General features: G+C 36.7%; 1 pseudogene; it reads right to left on the bottom strand.

Annotated features, from left to right (window-relative positions):
- Nucleotides 1-6,825: 6,825 nt before the first annotated feature.
- LOC122796081 lies at nucleotides 6,826-6,999 on the bottom strand (annotated as a pseudogene).
- Between the last annotated feature and the right edge of the window lie 15,516 nt (nucleotides 7,000-22,515).

The following is a 22,515-nucleotide window of genomic DNA, read 5'->3' as shown; positions in this document are numbered from 1 at the left end:
TTTGAGTGTAGGGATAGCGTAAGCCTTCAGTTTCTTGACTTTCCTAGTGTTCTGTTGGGACACACCTCCCTCCCTGAAGTCTGTCTGTCATCTTTCACCTTACATTGCCCTCCAATCTGGTACATTTGTATCTATCCTTCCCCGTGATGTCACCTACCTCTTACTCTGTTCCTCCCCCTTCTCTAACTCTTACACTACTCAGAAAGTGCTCATTACCTATGTGGCAGTGTGATTCAGTATTGTAACCCTCATTTACATAGGATTGCCTAGTAATGCTTAGTTACATGTCTTACACGGAGCTTCCCCCCCTTGACAACCACTAAACGGAGGCCATATTGTTTTTGGTCTGCAAGTCCCTCCATTGACATTACATGTAATACATAAATCCCACAATTGTGGGCTTATAAGCTTCGGTTTTCAGTTTTAGGTAGCGCACCCCGTTTGCGCGGGTGTGCGCTGCAATTAAACCTCAAAATCCCGTGAAAAAAAAAAGTTATATTACATATTTTTGCAACACTTTTTCATGCCAATGGCCACATATTTGGCCATTGGCATGCTTAATGACACAAATGCACCCTTTATTTGGAGCTGACATAGCTCCGTTTTTAATTTTGCAGAAATGTACTCAGTTGTCAGCTGAGTACATTTCTGCAGCTAACACGTCCGTTACACGGACTGGTTTCTGCTTCGTGGATCGCTCAGATACCTCATTTGCATATCTTTCAGCTGTAAATGGGGTATTGAGCATTTCCACGCCCAGTCCGTGTAAGAGACGTGTTAGCTGTCTCTTACACGGAGATTTGGGCTGTTCCTGAATCGGGAGGCTTACACGGAGGCTTACACTACTCTTGAACTCCGTGTAAGCCTTCCTGAATCCGGCCCATGGTCTTTTTACTACAGTAGTACAGCCCTTAATGTGAGTGGTAGTATTCTTTATGAGTCCTCAGACATGTTATTTAATCTTGAGAAACAGACATTGCACATCATCTTCACTTTTAGCCAGTAATATAGCATCATTATCATAGAAACGTTTTTTTGATAATTCTTCCAATTTGTCACGCATTCATTTTTTTCATACAATCTGGCTTCTCTGATGATTTGTTCTCCATGTATATTAAACAGATAAGAGGCAAGTATTCAGTCTTACTGTACTTCTTTACCAGTTCTGCACCAGCCTGTCTTTCCTTGTTCTGTTCAATCACCTCATTTATGCCTTCCAAATTCTTAAAGGTTCTTAAACTGGAGGCAAATTATTTCATAGCCACCTGGAACACTTTTTTGCAGCACAGAAAACTAGACATTCTTTAATAAATATTTTTTACTTATAATCAGTGAACCCTCACCTACTCACAATCTTTCAGAGCTCACCTTAACCTTCCTTATACTGCACGTGACCAAGAAAAACCTGTTAGACGTGGTTCTTTACCTCATAATTATGTGTCTTAAGTAACTATACTATCCTGTCCTATATTATACACATAAACTCCATCTTCATTGCCTGGAATTCTGCCATCCTCTTCTGGAGGTAGGCAGACTTACAGCATAACTCCTTAAACCTGTTCAGATTTGTCTTTGAGATACAGGGCATTGTCTTCCTATCTTCCAGATGTAAATAATTGAATGCAGTAAACTTTGTGCTTATTAGTTCCCCCTTTTACTTCTATTAATAAGTTCCTGTTCTGCAGTATATGTCCTCATAGTAGTTTTAATTAGCCTGTTATGTGTAAAAGGAATCTCGCCAACTGTCACTTGTGAAGCCCGAAGAAGTTAACACTTGTCAAGCCTGACGAACTTCAGTATAACATATGAAACCAGAAAGCTGCTCAGGACATAATACATCAGAAAGAAAAACATCTTTAATAAACCTGATCTCTGCAGGAATCTTTGTGAGCCAGAGTGCCTCGTGGGTCACATTAAAATCTTGCATAATTATTAATGGGTAAACATAAAAAAGCATAAAAAGCAACCAATGTAAGAACACCACAAACTCTATTTATTAAGCGCTTTTCATCCAGCATTGGACTTCTTCAGATAAAATAATCAACTTCATAGACACTCTTAAATGTTTCAACAATTCAGTCGTGACCAATGTCTCTAATTATTAATGGGTACAGACTGTAGAAATAAGGGGGGATAAACAACAGTGCAGGCCTCTCATGATGTGACTGATTTTGGTACAGTTCAGTAACATCCAAAATACCCAAAGTGCTTATAACTTATTACAGAGAGTTCTGCCTTTCCCCAACTTCCTAAGATCTAAAAGGTCTGTTATAAAAAAATACAGTTCATCCTTAAAGCAATCATCTCTTCTACAGGACCAAAATGTAGAAGCCCCCCCCATAATGATAAAACCATTTAATGTCCTGAAGGTTGTATCCAATTGTGTGTGTGTATGTGTGTGTGTGTCTTTCTCTCTCTATATAGATATAGATATATGTATAGGTTTACCTTCATAAGTGCGTTATGCACTTGGGCGAATCCACTATGTGCGAAAGAATGTTCCCAAATTGGCAATACCTTGAAAGAAAATTGTCCGAATGTGCAATGAGCGAATGCACATTGGCATTCACTCATTGCAGAGTCGACATGTTGGGTGTGGAGTGCACTATACTGGGGATCGGGAAATGAACCCCTTCCCCACTGTAGTGCGATCTCGGAATTAGTATATAAAAGTAGGGGGTGTGGGAGGTGAAGGGGGGCTTGCCCCCTGCATTACAATGTGTCTTCGACATTGTAGTTTGAAAATCAGCAAATCTGCTGTTCGATTTACTGATCTTCAAACTACGGAGACTTTCGCAGTTTAAAATTCAAGCTTTTGGTTCACACAAAAGTACGATCGATATTGTCATTTCTGACAATATGAAAGTAAATGTATGTATATGTATAAAGAAGCCACATTTACCATTTTTCACATCATATAGCTATCTGTGCTGGTGGTCTTCCATGCCTAGGCACTGTTTACATTGATAGCCCCAATAGGCCAAGCCATTGCAGAGGACTGAGTTCCAGAAGCTCCCATTCATTCTTGCTGGTGGTGTCAATGTGCAATTTATTCATTTTATTTTGGAATGTTGTTCATTTCCATACTTTTTAATCACTCAGATTTCTCCTGAGGTTCCTAGCATTTGCTGCTGCACCTCAACTGTCCTTCTGGAATTGCAATAAAAAGTAAAGCGAACCAAACCATGACAATAAGAAGGCATAAAACTCCACCACAACAATAAAAAGGCATGAAATTCCACCAAATAAACATTTAATGTTAGCGCTTTCACAGTTCACATTGACTGCTTCATCAGACAAATCCACAACAAAACACACTTCATATTTAAAAATAAAAACAACCAATGAGAGCCTTCATTCAATTAAACATACAATAAAATCTTACAAATTCCACCCTACATGAAAAATAAAAATAAACTATAACTGATATGAACTATAAAAAGCATTAATATACAAACATACAATATATGTTTGAAAAACATTCACTTGGCTAATGGTCTATTCCTAAGGGCAGGTTTAATACAAATTTTATCATAGAGTCCACTACCCCTATGGGCACGCATCCTAATGATCCAATTTAACTCACTACTCTCAACTTTATTGCTAGTATCAACACCCCAAGGCCCATGTGGTACAGTTTCTACCACCATGAATCTGAATGTGTGTGTTTCATTCTGACTAACATGCATTTGTCAAAATAGATTTATTTATGTTATAAATATGTTCTCTAATACGATCTCTTAACTGTCTGTCTGTCTTCCCTATATAGAAAGAACTGCATTGCTGGCAAATGGCCATATACACTATGGAACTCATTTTGCATGTGGCAACCAACCTAAAACTAAGCTGCTTACCTGTATCAGGATGTAAGAAAACCCATGAACTATCTAAATACTGACACCAATTACATGAGGTACACAGAAAAGTCCCACATATGGGCTCCAACTCCCCTCTGGTTTCATGCCACTTGGGATAACAAAGCATCCTTTTCAGATTTTTCTTGTTTTTATAAATAAAAGTTGTTTTTTTTCTGACTAGTCAACTAACCTCACTGTCTGATAGTAAGATTCCTCAGTTCTTTGTCATAATCCTTTCTACTTCCTTAATGTTAGTAGAATATGTAAGTGGTATCCGGAAGTCTTGGGTTGCCTTACTAGGTGTAGATTCCCAGGGTCCAGTAGAAAACATGAAAATAACAAAATAAATGTTAGTATACTTGTTTTCTTTTCTGTTATGGCATATGCACCTATGTTAGTTTTGTAATGTTTCATAAAAATGTTAAAAAAGTATTTATTTATTGCTTATTTGTTTGTTTGTTAATTAGCTAAAGGACTGGTCCAAAAAAAAAAGACATTCTTCAGACATGATCCTGTGAAAAGCCACAAGATAATACATAAACTTAATCTACAAAGAAGACTAATACATTTAGAAGTAAAAAATAAAACAAAGCAATGTAAGATTATAAGCAAGATGACAAGAAAAAAATGGTTCTATATATAACTAGGGAAGATGACTGAAAAGATAAGCAACATGTGCAGCGAACAGTAGGAATTAATATGGAAATCGCAGCAGTACTAAATGATCCAACACTAGAATTCAGTAACCTTGTTAAAGAAAAGGATACTCCGAGTCAGTGAGCTTGAGTGAGAACAAGCAGTGTGAGGAGAGCCACTTACAGTGAATAAAAAGTACAGTCTTCTCTACTCATACGTCTGTCTGCTGTACTGCCCTGTCAGCAATATGATGCTCACATGATACCTACATACATACCTACATAGATGTGCATAAATTAGCATAAAGATAGCCTTCTGCATTATTTGAACATACAGCATGTGGCAAAAATCCAGATAACATTGTAACTTGCTAATAACTGAAGATGTGTGCAAAGGCAATCATACATGCAGTATCATGAGCTTGTATTTCCTTCAGTAGTAACATGCCTTATGCAATTCATTATCTTGCACTCCAAATAGTAAACAAAACAGAAAAAATTATATTTCTAAAGCTGATTCTAGGTGCTCAAGAATGTAGCTTTGACTGGAGGTGAAGAAACCTAGGTTCATTTATTGGTCACTGATCTTGTGGGATCATTTAGTGGGGAGGGGAAGCAAGTGGCATTTTGCCAGCTTCCCTATCCTAAGGGAGGACAAGCTGGTTGATGCTGCAAGTCACAGTGAAGACGTACAACATTCAGCCAACATGTTGGGGATACATCAACAAATGTCTGCAGGATTTCATGATTGGTGCCAGTGCACATTACATGCATGGGGACGGGATTCAGGATACAACTTAAAAAAAAAACAATGACAAAAAAAAATCTTCATCACACAAGGCAGATCAGGCAGACAAAAATGTGATCCTCTGTCTGGCCCTGAATTTTGGATCTAGTCTGGGGGGTGGGTCACTTGAGCTTCTGAAGACCTGAAGATTGAGAAGGTATACACAGAGTGGCTGATAGTCAGCTCTCTGGTGAATAAAAAATATATTAAAAAATTGTATTTTCAAAATAACTTCAGAAAAAAAAACATAATCTGAAACATTTTGTGTCAGCAACTGTAATGAACTTAAATTATTTGTTCTTTAATGTATTTATCTGTCTATTTATTCATTTATATATTGCTGAATGGGTTAACCCTACTGAGCCAGGCTCATTTTCTGAAGGAACTGTAGGAAACAGAAAATAAGAGTGTGTACAAAATGAAGAAATGCAAGTCTAGTCCAATAATGCAGAAGAATAAAAGCCCTTACTGTACTCCAGATGACCTGTGTTCAAGTAGTGGAATGGTCACTGGATGGACCTGACTGTATAGGGACAAGATGGGTGACAGTTGCTAATGCCAGTTTGCTCATGTTTGGGAGAGGGAGGCAGCCTAGGCTTGCTGCAGTAGTCTCCATTCTGCATTTGGTTGTTAGGTTGCACATATGTGAAAGCATGCATGCACCAACTGAAGGCAGTGAATGAGGAGTTCACATAGCTGCTGTGAAGTCTGAAGGGGTTAGAGGACACTCTCTGGCCGCAATATGAGGTTGTACTGTCCTTGATCCCCACACTGGACCTGGATGTGGGCAAGGTTGAACCTGAGGAAGCTAAGGCAAGTCTGGTAGTGAAGGAGAAGAGGAGCTGTTGGCAGCGGATTCTCAGCTGCAGGGAGGGGGATCAGAAAAAAAAGAAAGAAAAAACAGAGTAAACAGTTAATAACTGATACTATAGTTCAAGTATATGTTAATGTATACAAATGATTCACCTTCAAAATGTGTAGAAGAAGGAAAACTAAAGAAAAGTAGTAACAACCGAAACAAGGGAATTGCAGTATATGTACAATATACATATAACTTGGTAATGATTGAATGAGAAACGTTCAGTAGTTGTTATACAATTGACAGAATCATAACTGAAAAAAAATCAAATTGTGTTTCTTTCTATAAATCATGATGCTCTATTTATCATTGCTTCTAATACATAAACTCACAGCAAGAGACACACACACACACACACACACACACACACACACACACACACACACACACACACACACACACACACACACACACGCACACACACGCAAGCACACAGAAATATATTAGCACATGTACACACACTGCACAGCGGTTTCAGATTGCTCACTTCTGTATAGTTAGTTAAGGAGGGCACTGATACATACTGCAATACCAAGTATGGCCACGTGATGGTGGTCAAGCATCATAAATAGAATAACTCACAACTACACAACTACTGCATTTACCAGAGAACTTTGTAGCACAGGATAAAACTAAAACTTGGAACAGAAACAATCTGGTGAAACAATATATTAAAACGGCTTTGAGATATGCAGCACCTTTCACACCAGTGATAGCAAGTGCAGGAAGTGTTCAAACTGGATATTTGCAAACTCAAACACAAATCCTGACAGGGAACAGAATGTGTAATTTGCAATTACCCATATAAACTGATAAGAACAGATGCTACACTTCATCTAAGCCAAAAGGTTGAGAAGTGATAAGAGAAAGAGAGAGAGTAAAAAATAACATTAATCAAAAGTTTGTTAATAATAGCGTTTAATACTGCTTTTCTTATATTCTGAACATTTATTCCCAAATGCAGGTTAATTGTACTAAGATGGGAAAGTGGTATGCTGCTATTTTGTAACCTGGCATTGATGAATTTAAATGGTTCTAGCCATTCAGTTACATTTAATTTCCATCTTTATTTCAGTGTTACTGATCTGGAAGGTTATGCATCAGTCCACTTCTTACTGCAGGCTACAGTTCTCAGTGCCTGTTTGAGGTATGGAATATAACATGTTTGTATCTGGTTCAACAGGAGCACGGCTTCTCATATGTCTTCCAAAAGCACAAATGTAAGAGTATAATAAATTGTAGACTTCAACAGAATACAATGACGATTTGATCAAAAACATATTTTTCCATCCTGAGTGGAGATGCATTTTTATTCTGCTCCATAGCACCATCTCTGCTGGTTGTGACTGAGAAAATGACAAATATATGATAATGAAATTCATTGGTAAGATGGCGACTACTAGAAGATATTCATAAATGTCACTCATTTTCTGTAGACAAACACGCACAAAGAAATATTACAGGAAAAATAAGGCACAAGACATTACTGAACGTAATGTGCATCACTGTCAATATGAACTGCTGACTAGATGACACCATGCCATTAGCTTCAAACAGCAAAATGCATTGCACTTTGGAAGGAAAACCTAGAATGGTAAATTACAGTTTTTATTTAGTGACTTATCTTTAGTAATTCTGTGCATGTGATGTGCTGTTCACAAGTAACCATGCTCAAGGTAACTCTTGACTTGTTAGCGCTGCACAAGAAACAGAACAAATGAGTAGCTCAGAGCTTACAAGAAATACAGCATGTGAAGGATTGAACATACCAGAGAAAAAAAGGCATTGCCATCTTTTATACCTTTTGAGATTATTTCACACAAATATCCCTTTCCACATTACTAGAATGGCAACTGTAGATGCACTATGCAATATTCTAAACCAAGGGAATCATTTGTAGTGTTTCCAAGTTTCGGTGTAACTGCTCCTGTAAGCAATCACTAATGTCCAACAGGGTGGGAGTTACAGGGAAATATCAGGACACTCAGGGATTTTGTGAGACTCATCACCACAGGTGTACTGCCTCCCCACCTTTGGAAGGACTTTACCTGTTAATCAAATGTCAATAAATAAACAACAAATAAACATCATGCGTGTATTTCTTTATTCATTTGATCAGGATTAAACATCAGAGGTGTGCACAGCCAATAAAGGTTTCCTAGCACTCTTTAGGAAGTGGGTGTGTCAGATTGACCCACATAATGCCAAAAGCTTTGAAACTTCAGTAGAAAGCATACAATGCTGTTTAGGAAATCCCGTACTTAAATGGTTCATAAAACAGGGAGTGTAGTTAAGGGAAGCCATGTCTTCGATTATCTGCGTTAAATGTGACAGGGGCATATTTCTAAATACCATAGTGGAGAAAAAAATTAGAAATATTCTTATACGCAAATAAAGAATCTGTAGGTGGGGGGTAAAGAGGCAGTGGAATGAAACAGAGTTACAGGCAGGCTGGGTGAGATCACATTGCTGCACTACTACAAAACCGATAAAGGCTTGATAAAAATAGATGGGCAGGATGTTCAGGGTGTACTAGACTCTAGCAGTATTATCTGCTCAAAGATAGTTCTATCACAAAGTCTATTTAGGACATACGTATCCATAGGGAGAGAAAGCATTACAAAGTTACTCAAGTGGAAGTACAGACCCAGTTTGGGATGGTCATGTATATGGTAGTAGTGGTTCCCTATCTCACTCATGATATAGTCATTGATCATAATTTACCATTATTAAGGACCTTTGGAGACAGTAAGAAGGGAATTATGTTAAGAAATCCAGCACAGCCCTTATTGCAAAAACACAACCAAGGCAGTTCACCACCTTGCAAGATACGGATGTGCTCACATGCCTAGAGAGATATAAGATCAGGGGCTCTTCAAGAACTGGAGTAACAGTAGACGTGCCCTGGAGAGATCAAAATATGGATAAACCTATTCAGAGACTGGGATAACCCCTGTTCCTGGAACACAGTTACCCACTAAAGGTAGGGAGCAGCAGACACCTCAGTAAGAAACTTGACTTGCAATGAAACTACATGATAGCAGAAAGGATGATGGAGAACCCTGAAGAGAGAATGAGGCTTTAGTTTAAGGGGATACCAGAGAGAGAGAGAATCATTTAGAGCACTAGAACAAACTGTCCTTCCTTGGACAGGAATGGGATACAGTGATTCCTGTACCTGCATTAATAGGAGAGGAGGTAGAGCCTTCTACCACCCAATGCACAGAAGGGAAAGAGTGTCCCAGCCTTCTGCCCACCAGAGAGATTGATTAAGCTTAAATAAGGCCCAGTTGGAGAATGAAATATTGAGTTATGCCAAGGAGAACATATCCAGGGCATTAGCGAAAGATTCCCCAATCAGGCATCCGCCAGCTTCACCCTACTTTGAAATGCAAAATGACCTGGTATGTAGGATAGCAAAGGAAAGACAGGGCATGATGCATCAGTTACTGATGCCCAAGTCATTGAGGCAAGTGGCCATAAACATGGTACACAGGGAAGTGCTCCAAGACCATATGGGCATACATACCAGTAACAGAAGGGCCTAGCTAGGTTTTATAATAAGGTATTCTAAAGGAAATTAAGAACTATTGCAGCTGTTGTTCTGAGTGTCAGAGAACATCTTCTAAGCTGGATTTAAGGAATCACCTAATCCCCATGTTTATAACTGAAGTTCCATTTGAAAGAACTTGTGGAAATATTAGGGTCATTAGTTAGGTCCTGCAATGGACATTAATATATCCTGGTAATACTGGACAATGCTATCAGGTTTGTTGAGCCCATCCACCTCAGAAGAAAACTAATTCCAGAGCAACAGTGAGTGAAATGGTGTTGCTATTTTGCAGGTAAGGATACTGCAGGAGATCCTAATGGATCCTAATGGACTTGCCCAACATGCTGCGACACTTCTTGAAATGCTTTCAAGTGTAAAAGCTGAGAACATCAATTCAGCACTCCCTAACCAATAGTCTGCTGGAACAATTTTATATGATCCAGAAATCTGCATTGAGAAAGGCAACAGAAAAAGATGGGAAAAACTGGGACCAGATGTTGCTGTATTTAATGATTTCAGTCTGAGAAGAACTACAGGCCTTTGCATGATTTAGCCACTTCAAACTGTTATACTGCATATGCCCCAGAGGACTATTAGATATAGTGAAAAATACATTAGAGCAGGAGGAGGAGGCACCTAATGAGTATTTTTTGCATTGCATGAAACAGACCCAGGGTTAAAATTAATCTAAGACCCTATAGGGTACCCAAATTTCAGATACAAGTGGTCTGAGAGATGATGCAAGCAAGGTTGAAGCTAGGAATAATTAAAGAGTCAACTAGTGGTTGGAATGGTCCTGTTGTACTAGTTCCAAAAATGGATGGTAGTGTCCAATTTTGTAATGACTTCAGAAAACTACATGGTCTCTTTAAATTTAACAGCTACCCTATGCTGAGAGTAGAAGAGTTGGTAGACTTGCTAAGAAACTACCCTGGATTTGATTTATTTTTAACATATTTACAACTATTTGCAAATGTACAAACATATAGATATATGAATGTATTTACACATATTCATAGTTTTCTTTGCAATCATACTAAATTTCTATCCCTATTAGACCCCCAGTCCTTTTTCCATAATCACCGTCTGATTTTACTTAACATTGTTGTGAAAACCCATTTAACATTAAACATTATTTAATTTAGTCTTTCATTCCACATAATCTATATGAAATAAAATAACGTTTTATCTATTCTAACATATTCTTTACTTTAGTCTTATGATATCCATATTTAATCATATCCATGTTTATTTTATCCACTTCTCTTATATCCTCAAAATAATCTTCTTTACATAATTTCCCCATAACTTTTTTACTATTTTACAATTCACTACACATATTCTGTAGTTTCTTCTTCTTGACAATGTAAACATATTCTATCACTTTTAATTTTATATGGCATATTCCATTTTACTGGTAATTTATCTATTATCTGTCTGCCAAAAGTCTTGATATTCTGCTTTCTGATTACATCATTTGATTCTTATTTTTATAGCTTTATTTTTTTTTCATCTGTCAGATTTTCCCATGGTTTTATGCAGTAATGTTTCATCATTACATTCTTATACCGTACTTTTCTATCTTTTTCATCATCAGTTTTTATTTTCCACAAAAATATTTTTTCCTAGTAACATTTTATTTCTTCATGTATGCACTCTTTTTCTCTTTTACATTTTTTTACCATACCCCAAAATGTATCTTACTTATATTTATACAATTTTGCTACTAATCTCTCATCTTATTCATTTATCCATGTTAACATTTTGTACAAATTTAATGAAGCAGCATATACCACTGGGTTAATTAATACTAAACCTTCTTCTTCTTTATTTACATACAAAACTTCTTTTTTATTTATTTATTTTTTTATTTTTTTATTTTATTTTACATTTTACTGGGAAAGTCCGACTGGATACAGGTCCATTTTCAGCGGAGGCCCAGGGAGAAAAACTCTGGATAAAATACATAAATCAACAGGAAGAAATCAATAACCTTTAGACTATGGATATCTAGTTATTACATAATAAATGTCCTAAGATAACACATAGCAAACCAGGCGATATATGTTAGCACATAATTTCATATACTACATAGTAAAAATAATATACATTTCTTGCAACAATGTTGATGGCACTACTATAGAAATCATAGTTAGAAGGGTCTTCACTCACACAGTAGTATAGATGGGATACATAAATATGCTACTCTCATTGTGGTGGTGTGGGATGCTGAAGCTAGTCAGGAATGTTAGTAAGTAAAAAGGGGGTGAAACAGTGTAACAGCTGGGACGTTATGGCTAGTCAAGTTGTTAATAATTAGCAGGGGGTGACGCAGCATGGCTGAGTACTGAGCACTGTGAGATGGAAAAGTAAAACAATTGATTAGTGAACATAATGTTTAGACGGGGCAAGCTAAAGTCAAGATTTCTGGATCAATACAAGGGCAAATAAAATCAAGACTTATGGATAAAAACAAGAATACAGATGGGTTAGTTCTATAAACAGAGAATGACATTGTAATGCATATTGGGTTTAGATGGAGAATAGGTTGCTAAGTAAGTGTTTATCCTAGGGAGTCACACGAGCATAACCAGGTATTCATATAATGTGCTTTGAGGAGCTTTTTAAATAAGTGGCAGAGCAAATGGAAGTCAGGTGGCAAGGTGGGGTGTTCCAAGCTTTAGATATAGAATAGCTAAAGAGGGACTTCCCAGCATCATTGTCATGTCTGATGACATCTAGGCAGTTTGGGTACTAGATCTTAAGGTTCTTGTTATAGAATAAGGTATAATTAGGTTTTGGAGGCTGGAGTTTTAGCTGGGTAGTAGTATAGTTTGTGTACCAATGATAATTGGTGGAGTTTCAGTAGCAGATGCAGCTCAGGCCAGTTTAGTTGTTTGAGAGCTACACAGTAATGGGTCCTATATGGGGTCTCAGTAGCAAATCTAGCAATCTTGTTATAACAAGATTCTAATTGTTTAGATTGTTTTTACTGGATTTAATCTAGAATCCCATATAAATGAAAATATTACCTGAAATAATTCCTTTTCAAATGGCAGGACAGTGCAGTGGTGCAGAGGTTAATGTTGTTGCTTCACACCAAGAAGTTCTCCACGTCAATTCTCAGCTGGGGTGCCTTCTGTGCAGAGTCTGCATGTCCTCCCTGCATTTGTGTGGGTTTCCTCTGGGTGCTCTGGTTTTCTGCCTCATTCCAAAGACATGTATCTGGAGCATTTATCCCTGGGCCTCTGCTGAAAATAGGCTCTGTCCTAGTCGGACTCTCCTGTTAAACAAATGTTAAATATTGTTGGCAATATAAATACACTTGCTAAGTATGTTTTTTCCCCATCAGTACTGAATTTATCAAATAAGCTTTTTTTCTGAATGATAATTTATATGACCTCCAGAAAAGAGAAGTTTGTTTTACTTCTTTTATTGTTTTCCCCCCATTGAACTCTACTTACATCTTTATTCCTAAATGTTATACCTAACACAGAAATATAATTCATCGTAAAATATATACTCCTATCTTTACTAGATCACCTAAACCTTTACTTATTTATTTATTTAAAGTCATCCTTATCATCTCTAGACACTCATTTACAGAACGTATTACTTCTTTTATCAAATTTTGTTTTTTTGCAGTTGTGACAAAGGGAGATACTGCCAGCACAGATATCTGGAATTTTGTAAATAATTATATATCATTTGTGAATATCAACATGATTCATATAAGATACTTGTGTTACAAATGTATTAGAACTGTATGTTAGGTGTAAATCAAACTGCTGGTACAGAAGTGTGTGTTGAAAAGGTTTCAGCAAAGTACTTAAAATGTAACCACAGCATGCCCTACTGGAATAAAACAGAAATGTACATACACTATTGTAACTGTTTAAATATATATATATTTTTAACAGAAGAAACTGGAATATAGAAAGTTAACTTTCAAAACTTCAGAAAAATAGCTGAAATTAAATTACTTTATGGCTAGGCCATAAAAAAGGTGTTATCTTTCCGTTTCAGTGCAGCAACAGACACACTGTCTGTGATGAGAAGTTTTCTGTACTGTCTTGGAAGTGTTTTATTGCTTTATGACTTCTAGGACCTGGAAAGATCTGCGGGAAAGCCCTTATGTATGTATTTTCACAGGTAAATGCTAAATACTACTAGCTTTCAGCAGTAGGGGTTTTACCTGGGATAGAGTCAGATTACAAGAAATGATGTCATTCTGCAAGCTATCCCAGCAGTAATATTTGAGATATCAATTTAAGAAATCTCTGAGAGAGGCTGAGCACTCTGTATTCTGTCTTTGACCTAACAACATCAGCTAGAGGATCTATTCACCACATATGCCTTGCTGCTCTAATTAAGGGTACTAGGTTATAGTAATTTTCTTAAATATAATCAGGAATATACCAAAATTTAGCTTATGTATTTTTCTTTATTTATTTGAGACTGTCATGAAATTTTGCTTTAAATATGTTCTGTGATTTTGAACTCTGATGTTACTGTAAATGTATATTTAGTATTATCTTGTTCTTTTGTTATTTAATATATTTAAACCTTTATTGTGTCTGGTCTGCCTTGACATATTTATTTGATGATGCTGTTTAGGCCACTCCTAATAGCTTTGCTCTTGGTCAAACTACCATTTGTATTGATAGTAATACTACACAGTAAGATTGGACACCCTTCGTTAAGGCACTTAAAGTAGTTGATAGAGAGGTGGCTGTTGGCAGTAAGAATTACCTTATAGTATGGGCAGAATGAGGCATAGCTAGTAAACCTAGGCCAGCCTTTTCCATGTGTGTGTGTATGTGTGTGTGTGTATGTGTGTGTGTGTGTGTGTGTGTGTGTGTGTGTGTGTGTGTGTGTGTGTGTGTGTGTGTGTGTGTGTGTATAAATCAAATCTCCAAGTGTATGTGTGTCAGCTACTTGGGCAGGGACACAAATCACTGACTGGACAAAGTGGGTTCTGGAGGTCTTGGCTTGGCCACTCAGCTGAGATCTCGACTCAATAGCTATGCCAGTGGGGAGTCTTATTGGGGATCTAGAGAAAGAGGGATTACACCTACAGACTACTTATTTCTGCTACTGGTGTTCCAAAGACAGTGTTTTGTGCTTTAGTGGTACTTGGTTCTGCTTTTGTGCTGCTTGGTTTTATTGATCTGGAGAAAGAGGGAGAAACCAGCCTTGGACTGACTGTGGTCTCTGTGTGCTCTTAAGGGAAATTGCATTTGATGCAGAGAGCTGCATCTGGAAATACTGTGTATGTACCTGTCATCCTCCCCATGTATATCCCCACTGATGCTAGTGTTGAGGATTGAGGCTCCTTGATTACTGTTCCAGTGGTGGGGTGTTACAGCAGTTATTATAATATCATCTGCATATGTTATCAGAAATGGAATTCTTAACCATTCAGATGTTATATAACCTGCCTCCTTCATTTTACAATTTATTTCACATGCTATCATGTTCCTAACTAATGTAAAGAGTATACAACTCATTGGACATCCCTGTCTTACACCACTTTTCATGTTATCAGAATTTCATATGTTATCAGAAATGAAATTCTTAACTGTTCAGATGTTATATAACCCATCTGCTTCATTTTACAATTTATTTCACATACTATGATGTTCATAACTAATGTAAAGAATATACAACTCATTGGACCTCCCTGTCTTATACCACTTTTCATATGTACCTCTTGGCTTAACCAGCCATTTATAAGTATTTTTAATTTATTACTATACAATGGCATACATAATTTCCTAACTTTCTCACTTATATTATATTCTTTCATTATTACCAACAAGATTTCATGCCCATTTGTATTAAATGCCTTATTAAGGTCTCCTATCATGATTTTCACTTCTTTTCTATTAATAATATCATTCACAATTTCTCTGTCATTAATAATTCTTGCCAAACCTTCCCCTTTATACCATATATACTATCTTCTATATTATAATATTTATATTTTAGTTTCAAATCTGTTTCATATTATTTTCATAACAATCTTATAACGTAATTCTTCTTTTCTTTTACTACCTCTCTATTTATGTCTTCTTCATCACTTATTTCAGAACCTTCATCTATGTCCTCTTTATTATTTTACTCATGTAATTTTTCTTCTGTTGATGCTGCTTCTTAAGTTTCTTCTCTTTGTTCATTTTTATCTCTGTTTCTTTTTCCTTGCTCTTATTTTCTTTCTTGCAATTCATCCATAAACGTCCAATTTTGCTCCATTTATAATATTTCAATTCACATTTTTTGAATCATGTCCCATTCCCCCACACATATAACATTTTCTTTTATCAGAGTTACTTATCAAATGTCTATCTTTAAAAAACATGTTTTGGGTTATCCCCCAGTATTTTACAACACCCCGATTCCCCTCCAAATTTATCATGCTTGGTATATGTATAATTTTTTCTCTTTCTATTTTTAATACAATATTACAATCCCATCCACCAGTCCACGAACCCCTTTTATCATCAACTTTTGCAATATCCAGTACTTCTTTACATAAAGTTTTCAAATGTCCTTTCAAAGTCTCTCTTTCCACCTCTGTTTGAAATTGTACATGGATTTTCTTTTTTATTTCCCTGTTAAATGCCTTTATCGCATAAAAATTCCATAGGTTACAGTCTTTTTTTCATATTCTTCAAGACAATTTTGTACTGAAAAACAGTCTTAAATATAACGTCATGAAATGTCTCTTTGTTATTAAGAATAAATGCTCTTACCTTGTGTACTTTTACACTCAAAGGAGCTATTAAATTGTCATACACGTCATGCCCATACATTTCTTTCTCTTTTTTAATTCGAATCCTTACCACGTACTTCCATTTTTCATTTACTTCTGCATTCTTTTCTGCTAATCCCTTTTTGCCTTCTTTTACTTTGTCTGAATATGTTTTCTTTTCCATCTCACCATTATTCTTCAGGATTCTCTCTGCATCCTCCTTTTTGTATTTTCTCTATAATGTCCCCACTAGGAAACATCTCCTTCATTTTCTGGCTCACTGTGCATCACAATTTCATTAAGTAAATCATCCTGCAACCCTCCGAACTGGAGGGTTGTAATTATACATCCATCATTTGCCAACTCCTTTACATCAAACAGATTTCTTTGAAAAAAACTCCTCAGAATCCCACACTTATTCTCATGTCTTGATGTTTGCTTCCTGCTTCATTTCTCGCACCACTCGATTATCTCCTTTTCTCTCCATCTATCTACATACTACTCCAAGACACCTCTACACCTGGAATAGAAACAGAAATTGCTCCTGCAAAATGGTTCCCACTCACAACAATGACGAGTAGGGTCCCGTATGCACTGGCCAAGTTACCCCCAGTAATATAAATATTACCTTGAGTCTCTCCAGGAAAAACAGGCCACTAACCTATTGGGACTACCCCAATCAACAAAGAATCAATAAATAAAAAAATAAAAAAGATATCTTGTATATATAAGTGGAATATGGCTGATCCAATCCAAAAAGAAAAGACAGAGGACATTAAGGACTAGCCAGTCCCAGAGATGAAAAGCCAGGTATGAGCTTTTTTGGTCTTGCTGGATACTACAGGAAATTCATTCAGCAGTATACCTCCACAGTATGTCCCTTCACAAACCTAACAAAAGGGAAGTTTTCTGAATCGTTCAAGTAAATATTAAAAGCTTTGGAGATATTTCAAAAACTTAAGCAGACTCTTTGTGTTTATCCAATTCCAGTGTCTCCTAATTTCTTAAAACCTGTCATGTTTTATAGAGATTCTGTAGAGGTTAGGTTTTGGGCAGTGCTAATCCAGAAAACATGGTAAAAAGAGCATGCAATTTGCTGTATGTTGAGGAAACTGAAGAAATCCTAGACCAAATATTCTATGAGAGAGGCAGAGACAGAATATCTGGCTATAAAGTGGGCCTTGGAGTCACTGTGTTATTATCTATTACTTAAGGAATTCATCATATTTACAGATCACACCTACATACAAAGGCTACATCAGCAGAAAGAATGCAATGTCAAGCTCTGCAGGTGAGCCCTGACACTTCAGTTGTTCTGCTTCTTAATCAAAAACCACCCTCGTGTTCACTAGTGCAATACAAGTGGTATTTCTTGGACACAGAGGCCTACCAGCAAGCTTAACGTCAGGTGGTTTATCTGTACCAAAGCATGGTGGTTTCACTGGGAAAATACCTGATAGATATAGAAAGTAGGCACAAACTGGTTTTAGAGAAACAGCATTAGAAAGGGAAATATATGTAGTATCTGGTAACAGGAGAATGAATCCATTGTATGGGAGAGTACACAAAAAGCAAAGAAATAGGGATTGATGCCTTTACACCTGCAGCTCAGGTAATAGATGTTAGCTGTACACCTGTGATTTTTAAAGCCAGGATAGAGTCAGCACAGCAGAAGTTGTTCGGGCAAGAGTCCAGAGGAGTCTGGAACATGTTAGTACATGGACTGGCAAGCTGAGGCCAGAAAAGATGATTCCAAGAAAGAAATCTGTTTTGGGAGACAGTACTTGTTAATGGCAGTTAAGTCTATGAACTGCTCAGAAAGGTGCTGGTGAAAAAAACATTATTCCCTCACAAGTGGAATTTCTGGTACCAAGGTACTTTGAATTAACTAATTCAAGCACTGTTGAATGAGACTTGCATTGCTTGAGTACTGTTTCATTGGATGGTGCATTTAAGATTGTCAGCTCTAAATATTTTGCACATGAACTGAACATTTCTGCTAAAGTGATTAATGAACTGAACAGATGCGCTTTATTGAAAATTGGGCTGCTCTATTATTTCACCTGCTACTACATTTTTTTAATTTTTTCTTGGCAGTCAGCATGTGCTATGTTTAGATAATGAAGCTACATTTTGTTACACAAAAGCCTTAGTGTGTCAGGCACTTGAAATTCCATATATACATATTATACGTTGTATTAGATAGATAGATAGATAGATAGATAGATAGATAGATAGATAGATATAGATACAGTTACTCAGTGCGACCCAGTGATGTGTTAAAATGTTTTAAAACTGAAGTGACAATGTAAATAAAACTGATACTGTACTAAACAGTATTGTAAGACAGGCAGCTAGATTTTTGTATTGGCCAGAGAGGATTCACAGCAATTTTAGCTGTACAATTATTACACTGAAATGAAGTATATAAGGAGGGCTATTGGACTGATGTTGGCCTATTGATATTGGGGGAATTTGTACTAGAACAGGAGCTCTTTGGAGAGTGCTGTTGCAAAGAAGGTCTTTCAGAATTATTTGAATAAGCTTGGATATTTCCTATTAGGAATCCAAAAAGGAGGAAACTGGCTTAAAGCTCCTTTGGATTTTGTCAAAATTAATATGAAAGACTGCTTTTTATTTGTGGAATTAAAAGAAAAGGTCCTTTATTTAGTATCTTCCACTTCATCTGTATATACAAAAAAAGTCTACCTCAGTATTTTTCCTTCTAATTAATAAACATTCATTATTTTATAGACTATAGGTCTCTGCAGCAGTATTTTATACCACACTGGTGATTGTAGTAATCATATTTGGTCCAATTTATTCCATGCCAAAGTGATTCAGAGTTGACTTTTACTGCCTGAAATACAATTAGAAGAGCAATGTGATGTTGTGAGCTGGGAGATTCATGGGATACATCTGCATTTGTTTTTATGTCAAGATGATGATCATAGAACAACTGCTTCAGACTATTGCTGTAGTAGCTGTGGGGAAGATGGTGATTATTAAGTCTGTGGTAGTGCCGAAAGCAATTCCACCTCTTAAGAAACTAACCAAAGGGGATGAGCTTCATGGTACTTTCTGGCCTTTGAGTAGTATAATCACCAGAAGGATGGGACTTGAATGACTGGACTAGAATCCTCTCAAGGCATTTGTGGACATGGAATGAACTGAGTATCAGGACTTTGATAAAGTTAAGGTACTGTCAGCTTGGGCTGCTGCTGCCTCTGAGATACAAGCTCAAATGTTTCATAGCCGGACATTTTTTTAAACTGTGGATTCACAGGTTTCAAGGCCATGCAGTCCAAAGACTATGTACACCTTTGTAACACTCATGCTCAGGCTTTACCTCTTTTCTTATGGAAGGAGAGGCCAGTTGCAAATTGTGTAAAAATTGTAAATTGCAGATTGCACCCATCTAGTCATCTAGGTTTAGTCTGAAGGAAAATATTGAATCATTTTGTTTAACCTTCAAAGGAAGTTTATTTCAGAGAAGAGAAAAGCACTGGGTGATGAATCTATTTCTCCACCATCCATGTTTTGTTTATCTATTAATGAAGGTTTAGATCTTTTGTTATAGTATTAACAATATGTAGGAGAACAAGGACCACTGGATATCTAACTTTATGGTAAGTAAGGCACGGTTCCCCTTCAGGAGTCTATAAGAAGCAAAGTACAAGGACACAGCTTTCAGTCTGTCCTGGTAACTAAGATTCTGAAGAAAAGACATCTTTTTCTTAGGAACCTCTGGTGCTTTTTGAGTTTGATGGTATGTCAAGTGAGATACATACTGAATGGGGTGCTACACTCTACAATGGATTTGGTCAGTGTTGAATAAAGGGCAATAATAATGTCTTTGGATCCGGATGACAAATCTTTAGCTGTTAGTTGTGCTAAATAAAAGGATTTCCTGACTACAGTTGTCATGTGATGATCAAAGGACAGAGAAATCTCCATCCTAGTGCCCATGATCCTGACTACCTTTTCATATAGAAAGGGTATATTTTCTATAATGTATGCTGTGGGGAATTTCTGTTTTCTGAAAGGAACAATACTACACTTTTGATATTCAGTTTAACTCCATTATCAATATACCACATACTAACTAGGGTAAGTTCTTTATGAAGAGTACAGACATCTGAGGGGCTTTTGACCATTACACTCAGTTTGCAGTCATCTGAAAATCTGGTTAACAAGGGGTTATTAATTTTGAGACTGGAGAAATAGACGCTAAACAAGAGATGACCCAGTACATACCCCTGGAGGGGCCCCAATGAATACCTTAGCACTATTTCAAGAAGCACCTACCATACATATATATGATTGCTGTCTTTCAGCTAACTGGCTCTACATCTTACCATGTAAGGATATATGTTTAGAGATGTCAGTTCTCTTGCAAGTCTGGCATGAGGTGTTATTGCTTTTTCCAGATCAAGACAAGCTGCATGACTTATATGACTACTGTGCAATAGTGTAACAAGGATGGGGTGAAGGGAGCATTTGTACTAGGTGCAAGGTGTTATGTGGAGCGATTGTCCCTTCCTGTATTTTTATTTATGTACTGGTATTTCTGAATGCTGGTATAGAAAGGGAGTTGAGCACACTAGCGCTTTGTTAGGTGTAAGCTGTAGCAAGCCGACTGCTACAAATGTAGCAATCAGCTTGCTACAGTTAAAAAAAAAAAAAAAAAAAAAAAAAATATATATATATTTATATATATATATATATATATATATATATATATATATATATATATATATATGCTTTTCATGAAGGAAGTGTTCTTGGTTTTTGATAACAACTTAAGAATGTGTTCTTTATTGAAAATAGTTGGCATAAAGGATTCTGGGTTGAATCATATTTGGAACAGAACTTTTGTGGGTGAAGTTTGCAGAGAATTTGTTTGGTGGCATATTTGCTGAGTTTGTGGAGAGCTTGTTTGCTGGTATATTTCTTGTGTTATTTGAGCTGGAATGGGTTGTCCCATTTAGGAAAAGTTCAGAGTAATGTTGAGTGCTATTTTTTTTCTAACATAGTTAAAGAAATATTTGTAGTTATCCTTTGCTTCAGAAGCTAATCTCTGTTCATCACTTGTTATACTGGTCCTTATAGTGCTTTTCATTTTTTTGGTAATATTTTTATACAATTTTTTCTGAGGAGTTCTACCTTTCCCGTAAAGTTTAAAGATCATTTGCAAATGCCAGTTTGTAGGTACATTGTGTCTTTCTTTATAGTCTTTAGCAAGTGACTAATGTATGCAGTTGAGCTATACTTGTAGTTTTACACAGATACCCTAAATCCAGTAGAACAGCAGCTTTTAATTGGGTCTATAGTATAAGATTGATGGGTGAAAACATCGAACAACATATTATGATGACACCATATGGTCGATGTCTTCAAACGTCAACCTTATAAAAAGACAAAAAAAAAAAGAAAAACGTACCCCAATGGGTTTAAGCAGTGGGGCAAGCCCCTCTGCACCCCACCCCCCCGCTACTTAAATATACCAACTCAGAGACTGCACTGCATTGCAGTAAATGTAAATCTCTCCTTACAGAGATTTCCATTTACACGCTCGAGATTCTTAGCGTTTCGATATTCTCGTGCCGACAATGTCAGATTCGACATTGTCGGCTTTCGAGAATATAATATAGACCCTTTTAATTTACAGTTTAGTAAACACTGCAGGTGTGTCTCTAACAGACTGAGACTGAATGTCTCTGCAGTAGTTGTCATGATGACGTGAATGCGTGGAAGATGTGAGTGGAGTTTAACTAAAGAAGTGCGTGCCACAGATAAATGCCAGAGAATGCATTTAAAATAAATATATAACAGTGCTTTACAACTGGTGTCTCTTACAGTGAACAAATTATTTCCTTACAATGCTCTTCTTGACCCTGACATTTTTAGATGAGACCTGCTGCATATGCCACATAAGTGTTGCTGCAGTAGTTCTGGCTGTATTTTTCCATCCATGCATCTGCTTTTACTTCTTAGGTCTGTTGCTTTTACAGTGACAAAAAACACAATTTCAAGATAGGTCACCAGGTTCAACTTATACAACAGGAGG

This window comes from Protopterus annectens, chromosome 2.part2, assembly GCF_019279795.1.
Source record: "Protopterus annectens isolate FY-2018-M chromosome 2.part2, PAN1.0, whole genome shotgun sequence".
NCBI lineage: Eukaryota > Metazoa > Chordata > Ceratodontiformes > Protopteridae > Protopterus > Protopterus annectens.
This window is presented reverse-complemented; position numbering and strand designations above follow the sequence as displayed.